General features: G+C 36.2%; 1 pseudogene; it reads right to left on the minus strand.

The window, feature by feature from the left end:
* Nucleotides 1-234: 234 nt before the first annotated feature.
* Nucleotides 235-27,478, minus strand: part of LOC108309790 — a 44,660-nt pseudogene continuing 17,416 nt past the window's right edge.

A 27,478-nucleotide genomic window follows, 5' to 3' on the forward strand; every position in this document is an offset into this window, starting at 1 on the left:
AGAAGAGATCACACAGAGGAAACATGGCACTTTCAACATTCTCTTCTGGATGACAGATAGGTCTTCAAAGCATGAGAGTTCAAACAGGGGCCATTTAAACAGGTAGGTTATCATTGACTGATGTATTCAATGGAGCCCTATAGGCAAAGGTATTTAGTGATTAAGTAGCCTATATACACCTTTCGGCTTTTCTTCCAAATATCAAATATACGAAAGCCTATTTTTAAACATCTCTTAGGTATTTTCCATGGTTTCTGAATTATCTTTGGAAAGCTCTGACTTACTTGCATAGAGTTTAAAATATATGTCCGCCATTAAATCCAGGTCGTGTTTTATATCAAAATCTATGTTAAGCAACCTGTTACTCGAGCTTTGGTCTGTCAAAGTGTTCCTTAAATATGCTTTAAGATGCTTTTGTCCATTTTTATACCACTGATTCTCAACCTTCATCACAAGAAGAATACACAAGACCTTCAGCAGTGCATACACATTAGAAAAAAGCTTGACGTCAGGGAGTTGGGGGACTTCATAGATGGTGAATGGAAGCTCTATTTCTTTCCTCCGTGTTTCCATTTGATTCTCCAGCAATGAAGCTCGGCTGAGAGCATGTCGGGATTGGGTAAGTTACTTCTACACATGTCAGCATGGTGTCCCTCCGACGTATTGAATTTGAGTTGTCCCATGACTGAGGGTGCCAGAGATAAGCATTTAAGAGCTTTGGAGTGCTGTTCTGAGAACGTTTCTTTAAGTTTCTGAATAATGTGTTCCACTGCTGGGACACTTAGGGTTTCTTTACAGTAACTCTCAGAGGTTAGCTGAGATTCCAAGTTACCCTGGTGAACTCTGCAGAATTTCCCAGGGAGTTTCATTTGAAGATCAAGTTTGTTTGCCAAAGTTGTGGCTTCCTCAAACCAAAACTCGTGACAAACTTCAATATTTTCCATCACTTTGTTGAGTACCGCAATACTGCAGTCAAGCTACCAAATGCAAAGAAGACATCAAAGGTTTACCCTTGGAGATTTATCCCAAAGGCTCTAGTAAAAGATAGGACATTTTTAAGACCAACAATAGTAACAATAAAATCAAAATCTGTTACTTCACTGCAGAGTACAAATGCTCAGCCAGCTATACAGTTATTCCATCTAGTATTTGTGTCACTATTTATACGATCTAAACATAAAACAAGTACTTGCAGGAGTTCCCCTAAAATTTCAAAAGCATTATGCCTGCCTGCCCACTGAGAAGCGCAGATTTCCTTCAGTTCTTTACCCCTTTCTTTCCTCTTCTGAAAAAGAACAGAAATTACATCATCAAGTTCTAAAAGCAGTTGTGGCGATCGACGGAAACAAGAACAACCTTCCTCAATGTTTCTAATGCAATAGATATTCCCATAACAGGTAGTGACTTTGCCAACCACATATTTAAGGCACAGGAAGAGCTGAGTGTGTAGACAGCCTGGGGATATTTCTCTAAAAGTCTAGAAGCAACAACTTTCATTTTGGAAGAAAATCCACTAGACACAATGTAAGCCTGGCCACAAAAATATTCCATATTTAATCCCCACTTCTCAGTTACCACAGTGTGAAATCTCACAGCCAAAGTTTCTGCATCAGCTTCATAAGGCAGAGAGCCTACAAATTTCTCTCTTAGGTTATGAGATTCATCAACAAACCTCACCAGCACAGCAAGGGGCCCTTCCCCTGCTATGTCCACTACGTCATCAGTGATAATGGAAAAGAAGTGTGAGTCTCTCATTTCCCTGAGAGTTTCTTTTCGAATACAGCTCTCACAGGTTGCTAGCATCTGACTCTGCTGTGTTTTTGAACAAAACAACGTGTTAACTGCTGTTGTGTCGAAGCACTTTCTCAGGACCTCTTCACCAGAATTTACTCAGCACGCCAGCAGTGCTTCAAAGTCGGAGCAGAGACCTTCTGGGATTTCATCACCCCCATGTCCATCCAGAAGCATGTTTTGCTTTCCCACCAGAATCAAGATTTCAGACAGAGATTTTAGGTATTCTTTGTTTTCCTTCCCTTCAAGGGTTAGAGGTAAAATGTCCTCATCTTGCTCTTCACCCCCTTCTTCACTGGGGTTCTGAGTATTGCTAAGCTGTTGGTTTTTTTTTTTTTTTTTTTTTTTTTTTTTTTTTTTTTTTTTTTTTTTTTTTTTTTTTTTTTCAGAAGTTTTTTCAATTTTTTTTCTGTTTCAGTGTCTTGATTTCATCTTCACTCAGTTCTTTTATTCGTTTTCTGTGTCTACTATGTGGGTTATTCAAATGACTGGTAAGATCAAATATTGTTGGTATTGCATTGTCTCGAAGAACTGCATTATCTTGAAGAGAGTCCTTATGGCCTCTCCCAGTGACTTCACAAGTATCTGCTTCAATTAATTTTTGAGAAATGAAATAACCCAATTCTTCTTTAGCTTTCTGATGCCTCTGCAAAATGTACAGTTCTACAGATCATAGAGGTCTCAAAATGTTTGGCACATAATCGATAATGTTTATTTAACTGATCAGGTGTTTTATATTCTAAGTCTGTCCTACAGTTCTCCCCCTACTTCTGGCACCTGGCCGGGTCTCACGGGAACCTGAAGAAGGCCAGGTAGGACTGCGTGCTCTTCCGCGTGCAGTTGGGGTGGCTCAGAAGTCAGCATTGTTGCCCACCTTCCGGCAGGCACAGCCTTCCCCTCCCCGCTTCGGGGCCGACCGTCTGGGCAGGGCCGGCGCGCGGGGGCGACAAATTCTTATAATTTGACTTTCCATTTTTAGTTTTAATTATGTTAGGCCATTTATAGTAAAAAATATTCTGACTGCTCATTTCCAAAATATCTCAAATTAAGTGCAAGGCAGAAACATTAGGTTAACTTCAGTGTTTGTGAAAGTTTTCCCCAGCACATTAAAATTTCCCATAGATATAGAATGCTCAGTCCAGACCACCTAAATACAATTCTCAAAGACAAAACTGTAGGCACAAATGTTTCTAAAGTAAATGATAAACACATGGATGTACCAAGGATATTTTCATGATGCTATAACTTTAAGCTTCTTCATGTGTTGAGAAAGTATTTTTTAAAATAACTCTGGAACTGTTTAACATTGAAAATGAGTGTGTTTCTGTGCAGCATTTATGGAATGCTGGCCACCAAAGAGAATTTACAGCAATTGCAAATTGGCTTTTGAATGGATCCCCCATGACCCCAGAAATATTTTTATCCCTTGCTAGTTATCTATTTTCTCTCTTAAATAATCCTGCCTTTCCATAACACTTTACTCCTGTTACATATTTTTTCACCAAATGCATAACTTTAAATCCATTTTAAAAGGCAAAGAGAAGATACCAGTAACTCTTACTTTCGACCTATATATGCTTTTCTTCTATTTATGCTCAGTTTAACAGACTTTACCCCAAACTGGTATTCTATTTAATTCAATTTAGCCAAATATCATGGGCTATAAAGACAAGATTATACCAGAGAGAGCAATTGTCATAATTTAAGGTTCTGAGGCCACTAATGTCATACTATTTTTAGGAATAACTAGACAAGACACAAAAGAATATTATGGTCACTGTTTCAGATGCTATCTTATGAAATTGGTTTATTGGCTAGAATAATCCCAGGAATTTCTCAATGAAAACTTAATTATGAACAATGAGACATGTCAATGAGGCATTGACAGAAAATGAAACATTCCAAGTATGTGAGTATCTAAATTAACTAACACGTTTTCTCATTTAAGCTGAATTTTAAGAAATTCAAGGATTTGATTCTTAAATTGTACTTACTGTCATTTATTTATATAACTTAGAATGACCATTTTGAGCGTTAGTGTGATGGACACTGCAAATCTATCCCCTAAGATTTATTTACTCCATCTGTTGGTAAAGACTTCAGGTTTGGGGAGTTGTACTTCTTAATCCCACCTTCCTTGGCACTTGAAGTCAGAGGGGATATGTCTAAGGTACTGTGTATTGTACTTTGCCTTGGCCACATTTATTGTTTCACAGGTGGACTTCTATTCCATTTAGGCTCATGAGACTGCAAAAGATATTGGCTTGGGACTTCTAAGAAAAAAAAATGTCCAAATTTTTATGGAAATGGTTGATGATGTCCCATAAACTTAGCAGCCATAGTTTAACAACAAGAGTCACCAGATGAAACTGTCTTAGTACAGTGCCTGTTACAAAACTAGAATACAGAACAGAACAAAGATAATGAGCCTGTGAAGCCATCATTGAGTAGGTACATTTAAAAATCCATAAAGTTTCCCTTTTGTATTTCCGAAATGCATCAGGAAACATTATTTGAGCTGCGTTGTCTGTTACTTGTAACTAAATACATACTATCAAGACAATATTTATTCTATTAAGTCAGAGATGACTGCAGGGCTAATAACAGCATTTGCCCCACTACATACAATTATTCAAGATTTCCTGTGTTTTCTAGTTCATGTGTTTAATTTGTATAGTGTATCTCTTCTTCTGTTGTTAGTTATTACTCTACAGACTAAGAAATTGATTACTAAAAGACAAGAATTGTCACCCAGTTTCTTTTGACCTGCTATGATTCTGGATGAGGGGCATGTGCCAAAGGCCTCAGCTCCCTCCTTGCTTCCTTAGGATGGACTTTTCAGACCTACATCAAAGTCACATGCCCTTGTTAATTAAGTATCCTGAGCTACTATACGACAAGCTCTCTTCTAAGCATTTACCTGCATTAATCTATTTAATCCTCACATAATCTATTTCATCCTCACTGTAAAAACCTTATTTTAAAGACCATATCATTCCCTTTTTAGGCCATTTGTACTATCATAACAGAATATCTGAGACTAAGTAGTTCATTAAAAAACAGAAATTTATTTTTCACAATTTGGAAGGTGGGAAGTCCAAGATCAAGGTGCTGGCATTCTGTCTGGTGAGGGCCCTCTTGCTACATCCTCACATGGTGAAAAGTGGAAGACCAAGCTAAATGCTACAGGAAGCCTCTTTTCTAAAGGCCTTAATCTCATTAACGAGGAGGAAGCTCTCATGGCCTATTCACCTTTGAGAGACCCACCTCTTAATACCAGGACATTGGCAACACCAGAATTTTGGAGGGAAACTATGCAAACCATAACATAAATGAAGAAACAGAGACACAAAAGTGCTGGTAGGCAGTACAAGGTCACAAAACAGAGAAGAATTGAGAGTGTGATTTATATCAAGGCAATTAAAAGCCCTCCCCCTTAACTTTTATGCTACATGACCATTTACTTTTTTCAGAACACTTTTGCACACGTTTTTAAACATTTCCTAAAACAATAATTCTATTAACATTCAACCTTCCACTAGACTACAAGTTCCATACAAGCAGAGATTGTATTCAGATTTGTTCATCATTGTCTCCTCAACACTTAGCACAATGCTCACATCCTTATAAGCACTCAATTCATGTTCAATAAAAGAAAGAAGAAAAGAATGAAGGATACAAGGTAGCACAGAGGAAAAGGAATGAAAGAGGGAAGTTAAAGCCTAAGCAAGACCCCAAAAGGAAGCTATAGGTAAGTTATAATTAAGGGCTGTTTTAGCTGCACAGAGGCCTTTTCTGCTTACTTCCAAGTAGTTGAATTTATGAGATAAATGGGCTGTTACTGTACTTCATGTCCAATAATAACATTTCTTTTAGCAATTAACTCAGAGTATGTCCAACGCTTCAGGTAGTGAGGAAAGCTAAAAAGAAAACACACATTAAGAATATAAATAGGCCAATGTAGTGGCTCATGCCTGCAATCGCAGCACTTTGGGAGGCTGAGGTGGACAGCTTGCTTGAGCCCAGGAGTTTGAGACCAGCCTGGGTGACATGGTGAAACCCCATCTTTACAAAAAAATACAATTAGCCAGGTGTGGTGGTGTGTGCCTGTAGTCCCAGCAACCCAGGAGGCTGAGGTGGGAGGGTCAATTGGACCTGAAAAGGTCAAGGCTGCAGTGAGCTGTGATTGTGCCACTGCACTCCAGCCTGGGCAACAGAGTGAGATCTTGGCCCAAAATAGAAAAAATAAAGAATATAAATATATATTTAAACTTACGGGGATAAAATGTTATGCAATTAAAACAGGCTATACATTCAGGATTTCAAGATTTAGAATAAAGACTAAAATTACTAATGCTAAGAAATCCAAAACCCCTCAGAAACTATTATCAACACCTTCATGCACACAAACTAGAAAACTTGGAAAAAATCGATAAATTCCTGAAAATATACAACCTCCAAAGATTGAACCAGGAAGAAATAGAAATCAATAGTGAGTTCCAAAATGGATTCAGTAATAAAAAGCCTACCAACCGGAAAAAAGCCCTAGACCAGACAGATTCACAGCCAAATTCTACCAGATGTACAAAGAAGAGCTAGTACCAATCCTACTGAAACTACTCCAACACATACACACACAAAAAAAAAAACCCTTCAGGCCAATATAATTGCTGCACATAGATGCAAAAATCCTCAACAAAATACTAACAAACCAAATATAACTGTACATCAAAAAGCTAATCCACCACAATCAAGTACACTTTATTCTGGGGATGCAAGGTTGCTTAAACATATGCAAATCAACGAATGTGATTAATCACATAAACAGAACGAAAAACAAAAACCACATGATCATCTTAATAGATGCAGAAAAAGCTTTGAATAAAATTTAACATCCAGCCCATGCTAAAAACCCTCAATAAACTAGTCAAAGTTATGTACCTCAAAATAAAAAGAGGCATCTGTGACAAACCCACTGCCAAAATAATACTGAACAGGCAAAAGCTGGAAGCATTCCCCTTGAGAACAAGGAACAAGGATGCCCACTCTCACTGCTTTTATTCAGCATGGTTCTGGAAGTCCTAGTCAGAGCAATCAGGCAAGGGAAAGAAATAAAAGGCATTCAAATAGGAAAGAGGGAAAGTCAAACTATCTCTCTTCACAGATAGTATGACTCTATGCCTAGAAAACCCCAGTCACTCCTCAAAGGCTCCTAGATGTGATAAATAACGTCAGTAAAGTTTCAGGATACAAAATCAAAGTACAAAAATCAATAGCGTGTCTATACACCAATATCATCCAAGCTGAGAGCCAATTCAAAAATGCAATCCTATTCACAATGACCACAAAAAGAATAAAATGTCTAATAATACAATTAATCAGGGACATGAAAAATCTCTACTATGAGAATTACAAAACACTGATGAAGGAAATGAAGAGATGACACAAACAAAACATTCCATGCTCATGGATAGGAAGAATCAATATTGTTACAATGGCTATACAGCTGAAAGCAATTTTCAGATTCAATGCTATTCCTATCAAAACACTAATGACATTTTTTGAGGAGTAAGAAAAACTACTCTAAAATTCATATAGAACCAAAAAAGGAGCTCGAATAGCCAAAGCAATACTAAGCAGGAAGAACAAAACCAGAAATATTACATTACCCAACTTAAAACTATAGTACAAGACTACATTAACCAAAACAACCTTGTGCTGGTACAAAACCAGACACATAAGATCAATGGAACAGGTTAGAGAACCCATAAATAAAACTGCACAACTACAGCCATCTGATCTTCAACAAAGTTGACAAAATCAAGCAATGGGGAAAGGACTCCCTATTCAATAAATGTTGCTGGAATAACTGGATAGCTATATGCAGAAGACTGAAACTGAACACCTTGCTTATACCATGTACAAAAATCAACTCATTATGGATTTAAAGACTTACATATAAAACCTAAAACTATAAAAAAAAAACTCTAGAGGAAAACCTAGGAAATACCATTGTGGACATAGATCCTGGCAAAAATTTCATGATAAAAACTCCAAAAGCAATTGCAAGAAAAACAGAAATTGATAAATAGGGCCTAGTTAAATTAAATAGATTCTGCATAGCAAAAATAACTATCAACAGAGTAAACAGACAGCCTACAGAATGGGAGAAAATGTTTGTAAACTGCATTTCACAAAGGCTTAATATCCAGAAACCATAAGAAATTTAAACAAATTAACAAGCAAAAAATGAACAACCTTATTAAAAATGAGCAAAGGACATGAATAGACATTTCTATAAAGAAGACATTCATGTGGCCAATAAGCATATGAAAAAAATGTTCAACATCACTAATCATTAGAGAAATGCAAATTAAAACCAGAAGGAGATACCACCTCACACCAATCAGAATGGCTGATATTAAAAAGTCAAAGAATAACAGATGCAGATGAGGCTGTAGAGAAAAGATACTGCTTACACATTGCTAGTGGGAATGTACATTAGTTCAGCCACTGTTTGGATGAGCAGTTTGGATATTTCTCAAAGAACTTAAAACAAACATTCAACCCAGCAATCCCATTATTGGATATATACCCAAGGGAATATAAGTCATTCTACCACAAATACACATGCACTCATATGTTCATTGCAGCACCATTCACAATGATAAAGACATAGAATCAACCTAGATACCTATTGGTGGTGGACTGGATAAAGAAAACGTGGTACATATGCACCATGGAATATTATGCAGTCATAAGAAAGAATGAAACTATGTCCTTTGCAGCAACATAGAGAGAGCTGGAGGCCATTATCCTAAGTGAATTAATGTAGACAGGAAGAGAAAAGCAAATACAATATATCCTTACCTATATGTGGGAGCTAAACATTGAATATACATGGATACAAAGAAGGGGACAACAGACACTGGGGCCTACTTGAAGATGGAGGGTAGGAGGGGGGTAACAACCAAAAACTACCTATCTGGTACAATCCTCAGTACCTGAGTGATAAAATCATGTGTACGCCAAACCATAGCAACATGCAATTTACCCTGTAACAAGCCTGAACATTTATCCCCTGAACCTAAAATAAAAGTTGGAAAGAAACAAAAAGAGAGAATAGAAATCTCCCAGAAGACCTGAAAGAAGCTATGACTGTCTAAAGCAATGGATAACAATATAGTTTGTATCAGTTAACCATTGCTGTATAACAAATTATCTTAAAATTTAGAATCTTAAAAGAGCACACATTTATTATCTCACAGTTTCTGTGAGTTAGGTATGACTTAGTTGGATTCTTTAGCTTGGCACCTTTCACAAGGCTGCAATTAAGTTTTTAGTGCAGGTTCACAGTCATCTCAAGCTTAAACTAAGGCAGGACATGCTTCCAAGTTCATTTAGTGGTTGTTAATAAGATTCAGTTCCTTGGGGGCTGTTGAACAGAGGCCACCTTCAGTTTCTTGAAATATGAGGCTCTTCATCACGGTAGCTTGCTTTATCAAATCTAGTAAGAAATAGCATCTGCTAACAAGACAGAAGTCATGATATTTTATAACATAATATGAAAAGGACACCTTCTCACTTTTGCCATATTCTGTTCATTAGAAGCAAGTCACTAGGTTCAGCCCACACTCAATAGGAGGGAATTACTCAAGGTCATGAATACCAGGAGGTAGGAATCATTTTAGAAGTTTGCATAATATGTAGTTCTTTCTATAATTTAAAAAAACTATATGTAAATTACACAATGTATACTTTGTAATTATGTATTTTTAAGCAAAAGACGGTGAAAGTATAAAATAACAATATGTGCTCATGCATATCATTATATAAACTCTTATTATTAAATCCATTTACTTTCAAGAAAAGTGGTCCAAATCACAAATTAAAACAGTAAAAACGTTAAGTTCAAATAAAATGTATGTATGTGGCAGCATATTTGACATTTTTTAACTGTAGAATATGAAATGAAATGAGAAGTTCCTGTCACTCAACTGTCCCTTCTAAATGGTATTTAATAAATAAACGTAAAAAGCAAGGAATATAATTCAGATGCTGGGAAGAAGGAAATAAATGCAAACTGATAGAAAAAATGCAGTTCAAATAAATGATGAATATAAAAACCCAATTTCCAGGCCTGAAAGTTCGGAAACAAATTTCCAATAAATCACTGGAGAAATTTGCTTGTCAACACTCCTCCTTTGCCCACCCCTCACTAGCTTTCTGCAAAAAGAGGAGATGGTCCCCCAAACCAAAAATCTGTGTGTCCCTGAGTAACTTCTTCGAGATATAGCCAAAACAAGAAAGTTTCATGAATATTTCTGGGCACATTACTGGGCGTTATTCGTAAGTATTACATTGAATATTCAAAAGGTACCACATTATTTTTTCAAAAAAAGCCTAATCCCTTTTACCAATACCAAGAGTGAGTTTATTTTCATGTGGTTTTAATTGGCCTGAGGTTTGACACAGCTTCACTTTATCAGTAAGGACTGTTTTCATTTAAAATGCAATAAAACAACTGAATGTCAATTTAAAAGACAGAGAAAGCCAATAGACTAACCTGATGCACAGTTCTTAGCCTCAGTTAAAATCTACTTGACTTATGTTCCAGGTGACTGGATGGGGAGTAGGGGAGAACACCGGGATGTGCATTATGGTTATCTGAGTGCCACACAACAGTACATACGTTTTCTTGTCTCCCCTTATGCTTTGTAGACGAAGGAAAGTAGATAGGAAAAGTTTGAGAGGCCATTTTTAAAACATAGAAGAAACAGAACAGGAAAAAAGTCACAGAAAACATCTAGGCTAAGACTTAAGGCAAAGAAAGAAACCTGAACTCTAGGTTTTCCAAAAAGGAAAAAAAAAGACAAGGCAAAAATCTCCAGGGTACAATCGGCATCTATCAGGATGTCCAGTCACTTGTATCTTTTGCAAACTGAAATTCTGAAACAGGTAGGGAGTATTTATTAGGGTTTCCACAAAGAACAAAACTGAAGCATTAATTCTATGTGAAATCGGTGCATAACTGACTTCAGGTGAATGAGGGAAAGATCGAGGAAATATTCTTAAAATCAATCCAACAGAGTTGAGATAAAAAAGAGAGTAGTATAATAATTACGTTTCCAGATCATCGTATTTCCATCAAAATGACTTAAATGCTTATATTTTACACTCATATCGCCTTCAAAAAAGCTCTAAATTATTTATAATCCAATGATTACGAATTATCTATGGGCCCAGCACTTTTAGATATCTTAGAATTAAGGAGTGAGGAGGCACCTAATGGCTGTGTGTGTGTGTGTGTGTGTGTGTGTGTGTGTGTAGGCAGGAGATGACGTGGCTTTGGAGGCCATGCAGTACGGCTATGGATTCAATACACGAATCACTTGTATACTCTATCTGGCCCATGAGTTCAGTGAATCCAGTTTAACATCTTCAAAGACAGAAAATGCACTACTTAGGGAGCTCATCTGCTTCCTTTTCAGAAAATATAATTGACAAAGTGTCTTTCCTTATTGCAAAAGTTGATCATACAAATTGGATCATTCTTGTTATATCAAACTGAAATAGTCAAGAGGTTCAGGGAGAAAGCACTCAGGGCACAATAACAATGATCCACAACCATAATCCTCTGGGAGCTTGGCTGCTGAAACTGCCTGCTATAACCTGCAACCAGTTTTATCTAATAGTTGCTGAAACAACATTCTACAATTCTAAGAATAGTTTTACTCACCTCTGTCACTTACCAATTTAAACTTGCCAGTTTCCGAAAACCTTACCAGTGAACTTTGTTAATGAACTTTCTCAAAGAGCAATAAATAACATTTCTACTGATTGATTGATTGAAATAGTCTCGCTCTGTAGCCCAGGCTTGAGTTCAGTGGTACAATTCTGACACACTGCAACCTCTGCCTCCCAGCTTCAAGAGATTCTCCTGCCTCAGCCTCCCAACTAGCTGGGATTACAGGCACACACTACCATACCCGGCTAATTTTTGTATTTTCAGTAGAGGTGGGGTTTTGCCATGTTGGCCAGGCTGGTCTCAAACTCATGACCTCAAATTATCTGCCTGCCTCAGCCTCCCAAAGTGCTGAAATTACAGGTGTGAGCCACTGTGTCCAGCCTTATTTCTTCCTTCTTCTTCTTCTTTTTTTTTTTTTAATAAAACCACTAATCTTCTCTTTGTTCCCAAAGACCATCAAATTTGCAAGTATGCCCTGAATTGCAATTCTTTCTTCCACAATAAAATGTTTTAATTTCAGAGATTCACCTGTGTTTTATTTGACTTTGACACTTATTACAAAGTTGAAATTTGCACTCTATATTGTCTATCATTAATGTCTCAAAGTGAAACTAAAGTATGCCTTTGGAGACACACATGTACACCCACATGTACACATGCATGCACAAGACAATACACAGAACAAGAGAACAATTACAATTTTCCCTAAATATCTTTTCCAAATTAACTATTTCTCAGATTTCAAATAGAAATCTTTTACTATCCATATAGCTGTATTCCAGATATGGGCCAGTTGAATCTTCACACTATTCAGCTCAGAAATGAAAATATTATTCCAAACCTTGATTGATAAGTACAGATAGGCCAGCACTGCATTTCTAAAAATCCCCAAAAGGGGCAAGGACGTAGGATGGGGAAGAAAGATCTGCCCATGGGCAGATGAAAAAACTACAGGTACTGACGTGTAGGGCAAAATTTTCCAACGACAATGGAGACAAAGGTGTGTGAGTTTTTTGGGTTCTAGGGACCTATCTACATTCTTCCTGATAGCTGCATCAAGAAACAATCATAATATTCCAGCATAATCTGTTTGATATAGACAGCTTAGGGCATTTTTTTTTTTTTCCAGACAGACTCTCACTCTGTTTCCCAGGCTGGAGTGCAGTGGTGTAATCTTGGCTCACTGCAACTGCTGCCTCCCAGGTTCAAGCAATTCTCCTGTCCCAGCCTCCCGATAGGCACAGGCCAGCATGCCTGACTAATTTTTGTATTTTTAGTAGAGATGAGGTTTTGCCATGTTTTCCAGGCTGGTCTCACACTCCTGACCTCAAGTGATATACCTGCCTCGACCTCAAAATGCTGGGATTACAGGCGTGAACCACCTTGCCAAGCCCTTTTTATCTATTAAAGTCTTTGGGCACCATACTCGCTGAGGTAATGACAGAACTTCAGTGAGCATGATGGCACCATGCCTTGTGTGCAGCAAGACCAGAAATTCCATGACTTCCAGCAAGGGAAATTCTCGTATGCTCCACTTTCATCCCCAGAGAAACAGACCTACTGCCTTCAAAGGATGAGCCACCTTGGGCAATAATCATTTTATCACTGGCCACTCTGAGAAAAGATAGAAGCTCCTCCCTGAATACTCTGAATTACCTAAGAACTCCAGGCTTTCATACAACCTTGGAGGATGAGGATCCCCAATAACAGTGGTGGTTTAAATGCCTGCCTACATTTTAGGAAGGGGTATGGAAACAAAGTAAATTTTACTTAGTGAAATAAAAAATGTGACATTCCTTACATCCCATATTGCACAGTAAAATTCAAATTTGATACATATTCTTAGAGGCAAGAATGAAGAAACTGATGTTGGAGAAAGTTAAGTAGCTTACCTAAGGTCATTAGGTTGTTAAAGCCAGGACTATAACCCAGCTCCCGATTCCTGATGTGGTATTCTCCACCATTTATAACTGTATTTGTTCTTAAGTTTAACATTAGATTTTTCAAACCATTTTTAATCAATTAACAGGTAAATGCTTCAATATCGAGGCTTAGAGAGTAGAGCTTGCTAATGAGTGGTAAATCATTCAATACTTACTGGATTAAATGTTTACTTGATAGAAAATTGTATTGTGGCAAAGAAGGCAGATATATTCATAAAGACCTAAATAGATGTTAATTTCTAAAACAAGTATATATGAACAGGAATTTTTACTAAGTTATTTTATACTAGGGACTGGTTGGGGAAAATAGATGAATGAGTTTGTATTCTCAAAATATGTTTAAAATATGGAGTGTCTCTGGTGAAAGAAAAAGAGAAAGTGAATAATTCATGAAAACTATCAGTCATGTATCATTAAAATTCTGTTCTGACATTGATATACTAGGTTAAACCAAGTGTATCTCCAGGATAAAGATGCATTTATTTCCAAAGTTATTTAATCACATAACTCTTTTTCACAAGATATTCAATAGGACTAGTGAAGACACATAAGCTCTTGTCCCAACTCTCCTACATCAATCATGTAAAATAATTTTAACACTCCAAAAGTTAAAAGAGTATTTTCCTAAAGTAAAATAATTATCAATAAAATAATGACAGAGCAAAATTTCTTTAACTTTGAGACAATCTATGATAATTTGACATGATGAAATTTTTATGATCTGAGAAGTCTTTTCTTCCAAGTGAGAAGTTTCAGTAGTTGAACTCACAAACTTAAGTAAACAAACTTAAGTAAAATGACTCTTTAATATTGGTGTTCAAAGCAAATTAATAATGCAATAAACAAGAAAAAAATAATTGGCACTATACTTAAAATCCTATTATTTCAGTTATTATCAATAATAATTATTACCCGAACTGAGTTGCCCACTTTTGTTAATTACCAGTGCATGTTGCTGATTCTGTTGCATTTGAATCTCTAAAAATATATCTGAGTTTAGTATATACTGACTTTCTGACATAGACAACATCTCCCAAACATATTACATGTTGAGTGTTCATTCAAATAAACTTTCAACAAGTTGTTATTCAGTTCTTACTGAATGAAAAGTGGTTCTATAAAGTAAATCATATGTCCATTTAAACATAGAGCACTTATTTTTTTTTTAATTTCCCCAATAACATTTGAGATGATAGATGGTATTTTCTCGATTTTCCTTAAACCTTCTTTTTAGGATGATGAGATCACCTGATCTCAGCCCCTCAGATCCTAGAACTAACCTTCCTTCATACTAAGGTCTAACATTTTAAAAGTAATGAACCTAGTAATGAACCAATGCCAATTGTCCTTGCAGCAAAAGCTAGAGAATTGGAAAGGTAGTGGCTATTCTGTGAAGATAGAAGTTTGGTAGCAACTGGTGTCATTTGCTGACAGTTGCCAACCAATTGTGCATTGCCTGGTGGAGGGAAACAGTTGAGGGTAGTGGGAGAAGGGAATGACTTATATATAAAGCAATCTCTTAGAACCCCAGAAGATCAAAGCCTGAACCAAACAGGTGAGAATTGTTCACTTAGAGGGTCATCTCTGGAAGAGCTATCAAGAGGAGTTACAAAACTTGCTAATTTCATTTGAGATTCAACACTAACCAGGAAAAAAATATATAGAAATTAAGGGGCCTGTTTCCAAACAGTTTAAAGGAATGTGTCACATTTGTCTTCCTTCTGCAGCAAGTACCAGCTATGTGTCCACATTGCTTGATGAGAGAGGTCTCTTAACTTTTGGTTTAACAAAGAGAATGAGTTCCTTAGTAGAACAAAGGTAATATAACTTAGAAAAGAAATCAGGAAACCATGTGTCTGATTGTGCAGGCAAGATTCCAAACCATTAAAAGAAAACACTCAGTAAAATTATGTGATGTAGAATAAGGACAGAAAGAGAAATCAAGCTTTCCTGGAGGAACTCTGCAGGTGTGCACAGAAGAGAGAGAGAACAGAGTCACTGGCATAAACGGTATACCTGCAAGGAATAAATGTGATGTACCTCTTGCAGAATCTACATACAAAAGTCATTCAAGGAACATTTGTTGAATGAATAAATAATCAGCTTAATAAAGAGGAATTATCCCTAAATTCTAATAAACCTAGTATTTATCCAGAAAGAATAAATATACCAAGAGTGATTGACACACAATGAATGACCAATATCAAGATATGCTGTGTTTCTGAAGCACATATCCAAAATGTAGTATCCCACCGAGACCACCATCCACCCCAATTTGACTGTGAATCAACAATACTACTAGCAGAGATCAGGGAGAAAATTGAGAGAACATTTAAAAGGATCCAATAATACACATAAGAAATAATAAATTTGGAAGGGAATTGAAAAAATACAGACATTTGTAATCTCAGATGTTCATGTATCAATGCATAGATCAGGGAAAAATAAAGTAAATTTGAGATTTATGATGTAGAATAACAAATACTGATAAGTTGCTTGGATAAAACTTTATATATAGGAATATATTTTTAAAGTATATGTTATTGAATAGGAACAGATTTGGCTGGGGGAAGAGAATAGAAAGAGGTGGATTGTGCTAAGTGTCTAAGATAGATCTGATCTTATTTCTGATAACATATACAAGGGATAAATGATGCTTAATATATAGTAGGTGATTGATATATATTTGCTAAGTGAGAGAAGAAAAAATAAGCAACACAACAAGTGAGATTTTAAAATAAACGTAGAAAAGCCAGCTAGAGAAAAAATAGACAAAGATGAATGAAAAGTTCAGTGTTAATTTAGATATGAAAAAGTGCCAAAAAGAGACAAAATATAAAAAGTCAATGTAATTGGACATCAAAGAAAAAGAGGTATTAGGACATAGTATTAAGATATACTAATAACCCAAAAGAAAATCAGTTTTAAAATATAGGATAATTCAAATTAATAATTTTAAAACAGAAAGGAAAAAAATAGTCACAGACAAGTCATGTGGGTCCACAGGGAATTTCTAGGGACAGTCAAACTTCCTGGACTAATAGTTTCCAGCTGAGGCAGATGGCATGCATTCTTCCATGGCAAGGAACAAAGAGAGAAAGATCCATATGTCATCCTTATGCTCTTCACCTTTATAGTTGAGCGTAAAATCTCACATCCCAATCACTATATCTCTCATTACTTCATTGCTCTGAAGGAACCATTGCAAACTCCCTACAGGCATTCTTAATTCCTGTGTTTGTACTGCTAAACAGGACAGTTGAGCCACTACCACCACTGCCATCATCACCATGAGAGTAACGGCGTGTCCTCAGAAACTTCTCTGGTTTCTCAGATCTCTAAAACAATTAATACACACTATATAGAAATTCATGATCAGGTAAATGAAAGCATACAAGAGGTCATTGAATAAAAATAACAATGAACACATACTATATGACCACATAAAGTAAACTGATGCTATACTTGCTTTACTGTACAAGATGCAGATCCTAACATTGGCATGGAGGAAAGATCCAGCAGCAATGAAAGACTCCAATGCAACATACTATGGTAAAACAACGTATCTGACAGTCTCTTATGTCTTCACTTCCTTCCCAAGGGAGGTACAAGAAGTAACGAGGAAACCTAATGCTGATGCAGAAAAATGAATTTGTTTTAAAACTGAATGAGAAAAAGTGATCATGGTATCCTGGCAGCATGGTAGCATGGCAGTAGTGGGAAGAATGGACATAGACTCTGAAGAAAAATGAAGCATGAACCCTGTACCTTAAGATTCTGAAATGGAAGACATAGAGTACAGAATTCTTATAATGCAATACCAAATTATCTGCAAGAGGAAGAAATGGGGGAGGGGGATCTGAGGAAACAGTATTTAAAAAATATGTTCGGAAAGAAAAATAAAAAAGACAAATTTGGGGATATGCTAGCAGCATTAATAACTGAGTCACAAAAGCCATGGATAATAAGGGCAATGGCAAGATTTCCTCTAAACTTGAAATTCAGGATAAAATTAGGAGAAAGGCAGAATAATGAATGAGACAAGCCATTTGCGGGAGGAACCCACTCTTATTGATAATCTGTAAATGGAATTGCTGACTTGAGTGCCCTTCAGGAAGGTATATCTGGAATGTGATTTTAAATAACAAAAGCTCAAATCTAATCAACTGTATGCACTCTGGAGAAAAGAATGTATTCGCAGGAGGTGATGGTCTGCACAGAGCTTAAAAATGTATGAACTTAGATACTGAGTGGTTTTCAAAATATCACTATCATTACCCTGCTAGAATGCCCTGCTCAGATTCAACCTCTTCCATTCATTTATTGTTCCTTTCTAAGTTCCTCACTGTGTTAATTACTGTTACCTTACTGCTTCTGATTTTGTATTGTATAACCTGGCATATGTAGAAGTATCAGTACGCTCAACAGACCCGGATGTGTGTCCTTATTCTGCTAATTACCAACTTTGTGTCCCAAGAGCAGATTATTTAACTTCGAGTAACCTTGTGATGAGTAAATAAAAAAATATGTGTGAAAACATTTTGAAAACTGTAAATCATTATTCAGATGTTGAGCATTGCTACTTAAATCTTTGTAACATTCTGAGTTGGTTGCTTTAAGGAATTTGTAAACTTTTGCAAATGAAGTAGCTTAGAAGCATATTCACGTGGTGTAAGTTAGCCTCACAATGTATAATCAGGGTTTTGCAGACTGAGTCAAGCTAGGTGTGGTTGTCTGTTTGCTGCAACAAGGTGCTTTTGTGATCATTTCTGAAAGGAACCTACCTGCAGCACAGGTTAGTCTTCTCCAAAAATACCTCTCTAATGATAGCTGGCACTAGCTGCTGAAATAGCTCTGTTTCATGAAAGGCACACAGAGCATAAGTTACCTAATTAATAATTTTCAGAGTTGTTTTCCTTTTCCTCTTTGCAGCTGCTGAATATAGTGGCTCTGATTAAGCCATACCACATCGTGAGAAACGGCGCTTCGCAAGGGTGTCACACTCTGAATTTCCCCCTACTTTGATCCCTGCTCATTGGTCCCTTTGATCTCTAAACAGGATGTACAAGGTTCACAAATCAATGCTTTCCCTCATTTTTGGTTCCTTGTCTGTGAAGTGTTTATATTTAAATCATTGACTAGAATAGGTGAATATGTATGACCTGTGTCTTTTTCCATTTGGTCTTCATGTTTTCGAAAGACAGAAGGAAGAAAATGGCCTAATTTTCAACCAAATTTTCATTCAAAGCAGAGTTAAGCAGCAAAGTATATCTTGGGGATTGCAGATGGTGCTCAATTCTTCCTCTTTAAAAATTCGGGTCACTTTCTAGGGAGAATGAAAGGATGGCCGAATGAAAGAATTCTGCCCATTGTTGTCCATTCCAAACTATGCACAGTGGAACTTAAATCCCTTTAATTTCAGATGCCGATAGAGAAAAGTACCTGCAGCAGGCTTAGTGCTAACTTTTCCAAGCACTAAAGAGTCTCCTCCTCTCGAGGACTCACAGGTGTGTGGACAAGTAAGAAGCCTACCACCAATAAAACAAAACCTAAATGTTAAGTGACAAATGGGGAATGCCCACAGTAAGCACTCTTGGAGTTTAGAAAAGGGAGCGAGCCCTTGGCAGATGGATAATCAGGAAAGGCCTGTTAGAAGAAATAGGTTTTGTTGGTTCGAATTCATCCCAGAGAGTGGGAACTGTGTGCAGTGTTAGAGCTGGAAAGTCATGAGGGCAAGTCGTGGGCTTGGTGGGCCAAAGTGACTGAGGAATTGGGAGAAGATTGGGACTCCTAGAATGTGAATAATCAACATAAATTTGGCACAACTGGTTCAGGTTCTGAACTTTCCTTTTATGTTATTTTTAACTGTGTATGGCAAAATAAGCAAATTATTTTAACCACTGAGAGCTGCAGTTCTATTATGTTTAAGTATGGGCCTATTACCACATACCTCTCAAAATTCTACGTATTACATAAAATAACATGTGATGTCGTCTTTCTTTTATTTCTCCCTCTTTCCTTTCCTTGTTTTTATGAACTTGATGATTTCAATAGTAATGACCCAGACAATTGTCAAAGGAAGGTCACCAATATATGCTGATAATATTTATACCACTTCTACTCCTTATGAACATGTGAAGTATCAACCCTTGTTTGAAGGTGACATATCTTTTGCTATCCATTACTTTCTCCATCCTTCAATTTTTATTAGAAACGAGACAATGAGGGCAGATATCAAGAGTACTGAATTATTCTATGGGATACCATGTTTTCCATTTTACTTTGTACCAATACCTTACCAGATTAGACAAGGCAGAGCTGATTACTGTATCCCCTTTCCTTTGATATAGCATAGCCACTTCCAATGTAGCCTAAGTCATTAAGCCTTGACCAAGGAGCAAACAATTCTCAGTTCCATAGTTTCATATGAAGAATTCTATCAAAAACTACTTAAATGTTCCACTTTCATAGAATTACAAAATTGGTTCTTGAAATTTGAAATGAAATATGAAAGCTAAATGACACTTGAAATTTATTGCAATCAATTCCAACAATTTCCAGATGAGGAGACTGAGTCTCAGAATTGTTATGTGACTTGCCCAGAGTTTCATGGCTAATTAAATCCTAGGTTTTTCATCCTGTGCTTTCCCCTGCATCTAATTTTTCTTATTTATTAAGCAAATGAATTATATCTCCTGAGAGTCTATCTATCTCTACATTCTATGATCTCTTTCTTTATAAATCTTGGAAAAAAATCAAAGCCTGAAAGGCAGATTACAGCACTCTAATTTTGGTTCACAAAGGACCACACTAAACTGGCCTGCTGTGGTTCAAATGTAAAGTGCTAAATGGTAGAGCAAGTTAATACCCTGGTTGTTTGCTGTTGGAGGTAAAAATATATCTGTAGCTCTCAGCCAAGTTCCCGTGGATATTTGTCCACATCCCCAAAATACCACACACACTTGGCAAGAATGGAAGATTACAGCCAAGCAAGGCCCAGATCTTGAATAGCAAGAGTATTTCGAGCAAAGAACAACATACTTAGGTATGCCATTTATCTCTCTAAGGTTCTGTAATGTTGTTCTTTTCTTCTTTGTTTCTTCTGCCTTTCCCCATCCTGTATTCTGCCTTTCCTCAAATTCTACAAAATTGCAAGAATGACTTTCATTTTAGGTTATATTCAAGAAGGAAAATAATTACAATGAAATAGTTCAGCTACAAATTACATTTTCTTCTTCCTATTTTCTATACTTTCCACATTTTCTCTAAAGTGACAACATATAGTAATTATAGAATGAAAAAATAAACCTTATTACAAACAAGTTAGTCTAGATTACTAAGGTACTGACAGGTAACATTTTGAAATTCTCTCTCAAAAGGCATTGCAAGTTGTTTTCTTCCTGGTGTTTTATAGCCATTATATTGCTATTTGTTTTCCTTACAAGTGAACCTGAAGGAGATGCTTGAATTTGCTATTGGTTGGGTTCTTTTGAAAAAAAAGATGTATCTTTGGAATTGGCGAATACTACTTTTGCATATCGGTGAAAACAGAGACTGGATATGGCAGCTATCTGAGAAACATTATCCTAAGATGTTTAAATAAAATTTACTAAAAGTGAACAGATTAGGGCCACTAGATCTCCCTATTGACTTGTATTAATGCCATAATTCAGGGATAAAATGGCTTTATGTATGAATGTTTACATTAAATTCATTGGAAATTAGAATTTAAGACCAAATTCATTAAGAATTTCAGTGTCTTGAAAGACATACCTTCCAACTCATTAATGCTATTAAGGCTTTGGTTGATAAATTTTTCTTTTTTAATTTACCACATCCTAAACACATATTGTTAAACTTGCTTACTCGTTTTAAATATGAGTTGAATTAAAGTCCTAAAATACCATTTAGCATGCAACAATGTTTACACTATTTCCAGACCTACTAGAGATACATTATAGTAGTTATATTGTGACTCTTGTACACTTAAAGACCAATGGCAAGGAATCCCTCATGCTCTTCCTTTCCAACTTGGCAGAATGGCTCCCACAAAGAAGGGTGGCAAGAAGAAAAAGGGACGTTCTGCCATCAACAAGGTGGTGACCGAGAATATGTCATCAATATTTACAAATGCATCCATGGAGAGGGTTTCAAGAAGCACGCCCCTTGGGCACTCAAAGAGATTTGGAGATTTGCCATGAAGGAGATGGGAACTCCAGGTGTGCACTTTGATACCAGGCTCAACAAAGCTGTCTGGGCCAAAGGAATAAGGAATGTCCCATACTGAATCTGTGATAGGATGAAGATTCACCAAATAAGCTCTATACTTTTATTACTTATGTTGTAGCTGTTACCATTTTCAAAAATCTACAGACAGTCAATGTGGATGAGAACTAATAGCTGATGGTTATACACATCAAATAAAGTTATAAAATTGCAAAAGAACAAACTGATAGACAAGAAGAAAGATATAAAGCATTTTTAAAGAATTCTTTAAATTTGATGACAGTAGTCTAGAGACTCAAATTTAAAATGAAATTTACCACGTTAAAGCCTTGGATTATTTTCCCATAAAAAATACCTACCACTTCTTTTGATGAGAGTTGCATTGCAAGTCACAGGAAACCTGCACATCTCTGCCACTCCTTCGTACTCTGCCCCCTATCAAATAGAAACATAGCTTGTTTCTTATAAATTGCAAACTGCTCCCCCAAGATATGACTCAAGGGAAAACAGCATTCATCATGTAAGGCAGCATCTATTAAGCCAGACCCTAGGCCAAGTGCTTTCAAACCCTGTCTTCCTAAGGCCTTATGGTGAAAGACCATCCCATCTCTACAGGCAATCCAAAGAACATTCAGAAGGGTTATTTGCTAGGTATATGTAAATACAAAACTATTAAAGCATAGGGTTGCAAAAAGAATCTTCTAATTCCTGTAGTTGAGGCCATAGTGTGTCTAACATATCATCATCAATATTCTGGCCCCATGAGATATCAAACAGAGTTATTATCATCCTACCTAGGCTAGAGAGAAAAGTCTGATCAAAAGCCTTCATATTGAAAATCCTTTCTTGATTCCTTGATTGGCCTTTTGAACTTCAAGTAGGAGAGGAAGTGTTTATGAGTTTCATTCACAGAAGAAAAAAACACTTACTTTGAAATTTATTAGCAACTCTTTAATATGTATGCTGATATCCCAGAGGCTGTGTTGGTAACTTGAAACACTGTCTAACAAAAGTGCTATTTCCCTTCCTCCTTTCATTTTTCCTTTCCCATCTTCCTTTATTTTCCTCTTTTTTTTTTCCCCACTCCACCTCTGTGTGTACATGTGCATGTGGATATCCATTTGAGTTTATGGAATAGATTATATAGGTATTTTAGTCTAATGGAAGCATGAAATCAGAGAGGCAAATTGTAAGGAAGGAAAAATGCCTGGTGCCATCACCTCATCTCACAGTACCTCACATTACCTACTCTCACCTTCCAGTGCTGTACCTGCCTGATGAGCAATGCCTTCGTCATGTTTCCTTGGCTGACCTTACTTCCAACCTATTGTTCATTTGACAGTTTGTTGCTTAACTCACATTGTGTGCCAGTCTTGTGCTGGATTGATATTTTTCAGAAACCATTCTATGCTCCACATTCTTGATTCTCTAGGTATAGTCAACCACACACTCAATGAGCTTTTTGAAGAAGGGAAGAGTTTAGTGGTCAAGTAAGTTTGGAATTAAATCTAGGAACTGAACCAAATCTGATTCCTGGTTTAAAACAAAACAGAAACAGCTATCAAGGACATTCTTTCCACAACTCAGGAATTTTTTTCTTTTTTTCTTTCTTTTTTATTTTTTTTTTTTTAAGACAGAGTCTTGCTCTGTCACCAGGCTGCAGTGCAGTGGTGCAATGTTGGCTCACTGCAACCTCTGCCTCCCAGGTTCAAGGGATTCTCCTGCCTCAGCCTCCCAAGTAGCTGCAATTACAGATGCACACGACCATGCCCAGCTAATTTTTGTATTTTTAGTAGAAACTGGGTTTTACCATGTTGGGCTAGGATGGTCTCAATCTCTTGACCTTGTGATCTGCCTGTCTTGGCCTCCCAAATGCTGGGATTACAGGCATGAGCCACTGCACCTGGCCAGGGAATTTGTAAAGTATAGAAAAATGCCTTATTCTGAGGAGATATATGCCATGCTTAAGGGTGAAGCTCAAGTGTCATAATGCCTGAAATTTGTTTTCAAATGGCTTCAATAATCATAAATTTATTCATATTTAAAACTAATATATAAAAATATACAGTTCTGTAAAAAATGCTTATATTTATATATTACATATACATTTGTTATATACTATATGTTCATATATTAAAAATATATAATTATCATTACTTTAAAACAAGTATACAAGTTTATTATTTATAAATCAATATGTATATATTGCTACAAATGTAAATATATTTACACATAATACATATGCTTGTATATTATATATGTGTATATATTATATATAATATACATGAATATATACATATATAACATGTAATGTAGTAATTTTAACAGAATTTATATATTGTTTATATAAATATATTAATAAATACATAATACAAACACAAACCATTGGTGTGAGGATTGAGTGAATATATTTTCATTTTCTGAAATATGTTTGCCTATTCTGACTAACTTTGGGCACACAGCATTTTGGAGTACTGGAAAATTAATTTGGATAGCAAGAGGAAGAAAAATAAGTTAATTAATGAGAAATTCTGCTCACAGGTAATTAAAAGTTGACTTTCAAGGACAGAAAATGTCCTTATGCACTAGACTTTCCGAAGCAGGAAAGACCAATTTGTGAGGGAGGAAGGGGCGATGCTGATCCTAGACCAATTTGGGGACTTCTGGACCTCTGCAGGAAGTACCTCACTCCTCACCGCATCCTTTAAACTACTGCTTACAGGGATTGCACTGCTAATTGCAGAGTGGTAAGGGTTGGGATACATGATGAAAAGGTTTGTTTTTGGAAAGAAACTTCCCTATTTCACTTAGATTATTGTGAAAAATGTTTCTGATGCAGACAACTGAGCCAGGCAAAGACTCTGCACATCTAGCATAAAAAGCAAAATTCAAGTATTAGCTGATTACCTAAAGAAATAAACACCCAAACAGTGACTCTGCAATGTGACTATGGTAAGTAGAGTGTTACTCTTTTATTTTACCTCTTCTTTGTCCTTGTCAAAAAGAGATTAACATTATATCTCCTCTTGGAAAAGTAATGTCTCAGAGGTAGTTCCTTTTTGGTCTTAGACATATTGCATAACCTTTAGTTAACTACCTTTGTTTCTCCATTAAAGAGATGGAGATAACAATAAAAATTTAGCTCACGGCATCTTTGCGAATTATAAATTACTTATAAACATAATTATAAATCATAAACTATTTTGTAAAACAAGCTACTATATAAATGCTTAATAATAGTCCTTTGCAGCACTTGGCACCCCCTAAATGGAGCTTATTAAGAAGTTCCTGTTTAACTTGGATTAATTCTTTTAAATATTTTTTCTCTTAAATGAAGCCAGTACTATGACTGGGAAAACACTGATAGAATATTTTCTTAATTCAAGAAACATCAAATCCAGTGATTGTATCCTATTCTTTCTTTTGAGATCTGCTTTCTCTAAACAGAACTGAAATTAACTTCAAGAGACATCCTGCAGTCTGAGGAGAAACAAGATGTTTGGAAACATGAGCATGGAATCTCCTTGGAATCACATAGAACTAGAGAAAGAAGGTTAATTTAATGAGATGGAACAGAGGTACCTTACTGAGATGGCACAGAGAAAGGTGCCAAGACCTTAATATAAACATGGATATAAATTATCTTTTCATGTAGTAGGTATCAGGAATTCTATTAAGTGCCCTTTGTAAGTTACATTTTTTAATCCTTAAGGTCTGCCTTTTGAGGAAAACATATTTCCCAAATTATAGATGAGAAAACTGAGACTGAGTGGTCAAGCAATTTAGTCAAGTTCATATGGTTGGTACATGACAGCGCTAGGATTTGATTACAGGTATTTCTCTACACAGAATTTCTGTGGATGAGAACATGAATTAAAAGCTAAGCCACATAAATTAAAAACTAAACCACAGGATGTAAAAACTAAAGACTTTGTATGGGCATTTTCCATAACAAAATACTTCACATTCTTATTATTCTAAAAAGTCTCTAGTGAGTTCACAATAACTATTTCTTGTTGAATATGATATTATGAGAAAGCATTTTGCCAATAGCTTACTGGAAAACCTATTATATTAGCTATCTAAATGTTTGCATTTCTTTCTTCAAAGTAAACATTTCATAACTATTAAACATCAATTAAGCCTTATATTGACCATATACTATAATATTTTACATTATACAATAATGGACATTTTATGAAAAAGACCCAAAAAGTGGATACAGTATTTGTTCTCTAGAGATGTACACAGTCTTAAAGATGTGTCAGACAAGGTTTAAAATGTTGAGCTCTGTGTCTAAGAGACAATGTCAGTTAACTACCTCCTGAGTAAACCTATTTTACCCAGGATGTAACTAAAACATCATTCAAAAAAGTCCCTGTTTGCTTGCAGACATTGAATTAATGTATATAAATGACAGAAAAGATATAATTTCATTATTTCCATTTTCTTGTCTCCATTCAAAAGATACCTCACCAAACTGGAAAAGAGGACAGAATTAAAATCTGAGTTACAACAAAGAGGGCAACAAGCCTCATAAAGTAAGTTTAATTATGTGAACCTAGACGAATCACATCAATATGGGGAGCTTTTAGAAACATGATAAATTTGGAGAAGCACAGAAGACTGATAATAGACAGATCTCACTTTTTTTAAATGGTGCATTCCAAAAATTGCAAAATAATAAATTTACTCAATTCCCAGGAAAAATTCTAAAACAGTCAATTAAATTGATAATTTTACTAAAAATACGTCATGCAAGACATTGTTTTATTATTATTCTTCGGTATTTGTTATGATCACTACATCAGTAAATTAAGGAAATGTCAATGTAGTGAATCTTGATTTCAACAATACAATGGACAAAGCCTAACATTGTTTCTCTGGAATACAGGAGATATATCATGATGGAAGAACCAGCATGTGTGTTCTCATGACCCCATGTTCATAATCTCTATACAGAAGCACAGGTGTGAGAGTGACAGAGGAATTGGTATGTACTGTATGGGAGCCAGCCCTGCTCCCACCTCAGACACTTAGAAAAGGTGTCCTTTCTTTAAAGCACTTCACTGCCATTGCAGAAAAAATAGAGTAAGTATAGAGATTTAAAATGACCACGATATGAAGAGTGTTCTGGAATTATACAAAGCCTATTGTACACAACTATAAGCATTAGCTATTGTGTGATGCTTCAATCTCAAATGCTTATAGACTGAATGCCTGATAATGTGTATTTATCTCACTCTTTCAATCTATTTACTAAATAAGAATATCATTTGGGCTGGGTGCGGTAGCTTACACCTGTAATCCTACCACTTTGGAAGCTGAGGTAGGTGGATCACCTGAGGTCAAGAGTTCGAGACCAGCCTGAGCAACATAGTGAAACCTTGTCTCCACTAAAAATACAAAAATTAGCTGGGTGTGGTGGACAGCGCCTGTAATCCCAGCTACTAGGGAGGCTAAGGCAGAAGAGTCACTTGAACCCAGGAGGCAGAGGTTGCAGTGAGGCAACCATTGCACCATTGCACTCCAGCCTGGGCGACAAGAGCAAACCTCTGTCTCAAAATAATAATAATAATAATAATAATAATGGTTGTTGTGTTCGATCCCTGTTACTTTCTTGGTCTCTGTGGACTGCAGTTTCACAGCATTAGTTAGAAGATTTAGAATCGTCATCATTTCTCTCCAGGTGATTTGTGTGCCTCCTAATGCCTAACAAGCACTGATTGAGATAGCAGCTGAAAACCAAGAAACAGGAAAGACTAAGATA

This window comes from Cebus imitator, unplaced genomic scaffold (assembly GCF_001604975.1).
Source record: "Cebus imitator isolate Cc_AM_T3 unplaced genomic scaffold, Cebus_imitator-1.0 Scaffold97, whole genome shotgun sequence".
Classification (NCBI taxonomy): Eukaryota; Metazoa; Chordata; class Mammalia; order Primates; family Cebidae; genus Cebus; species Cebus imitator.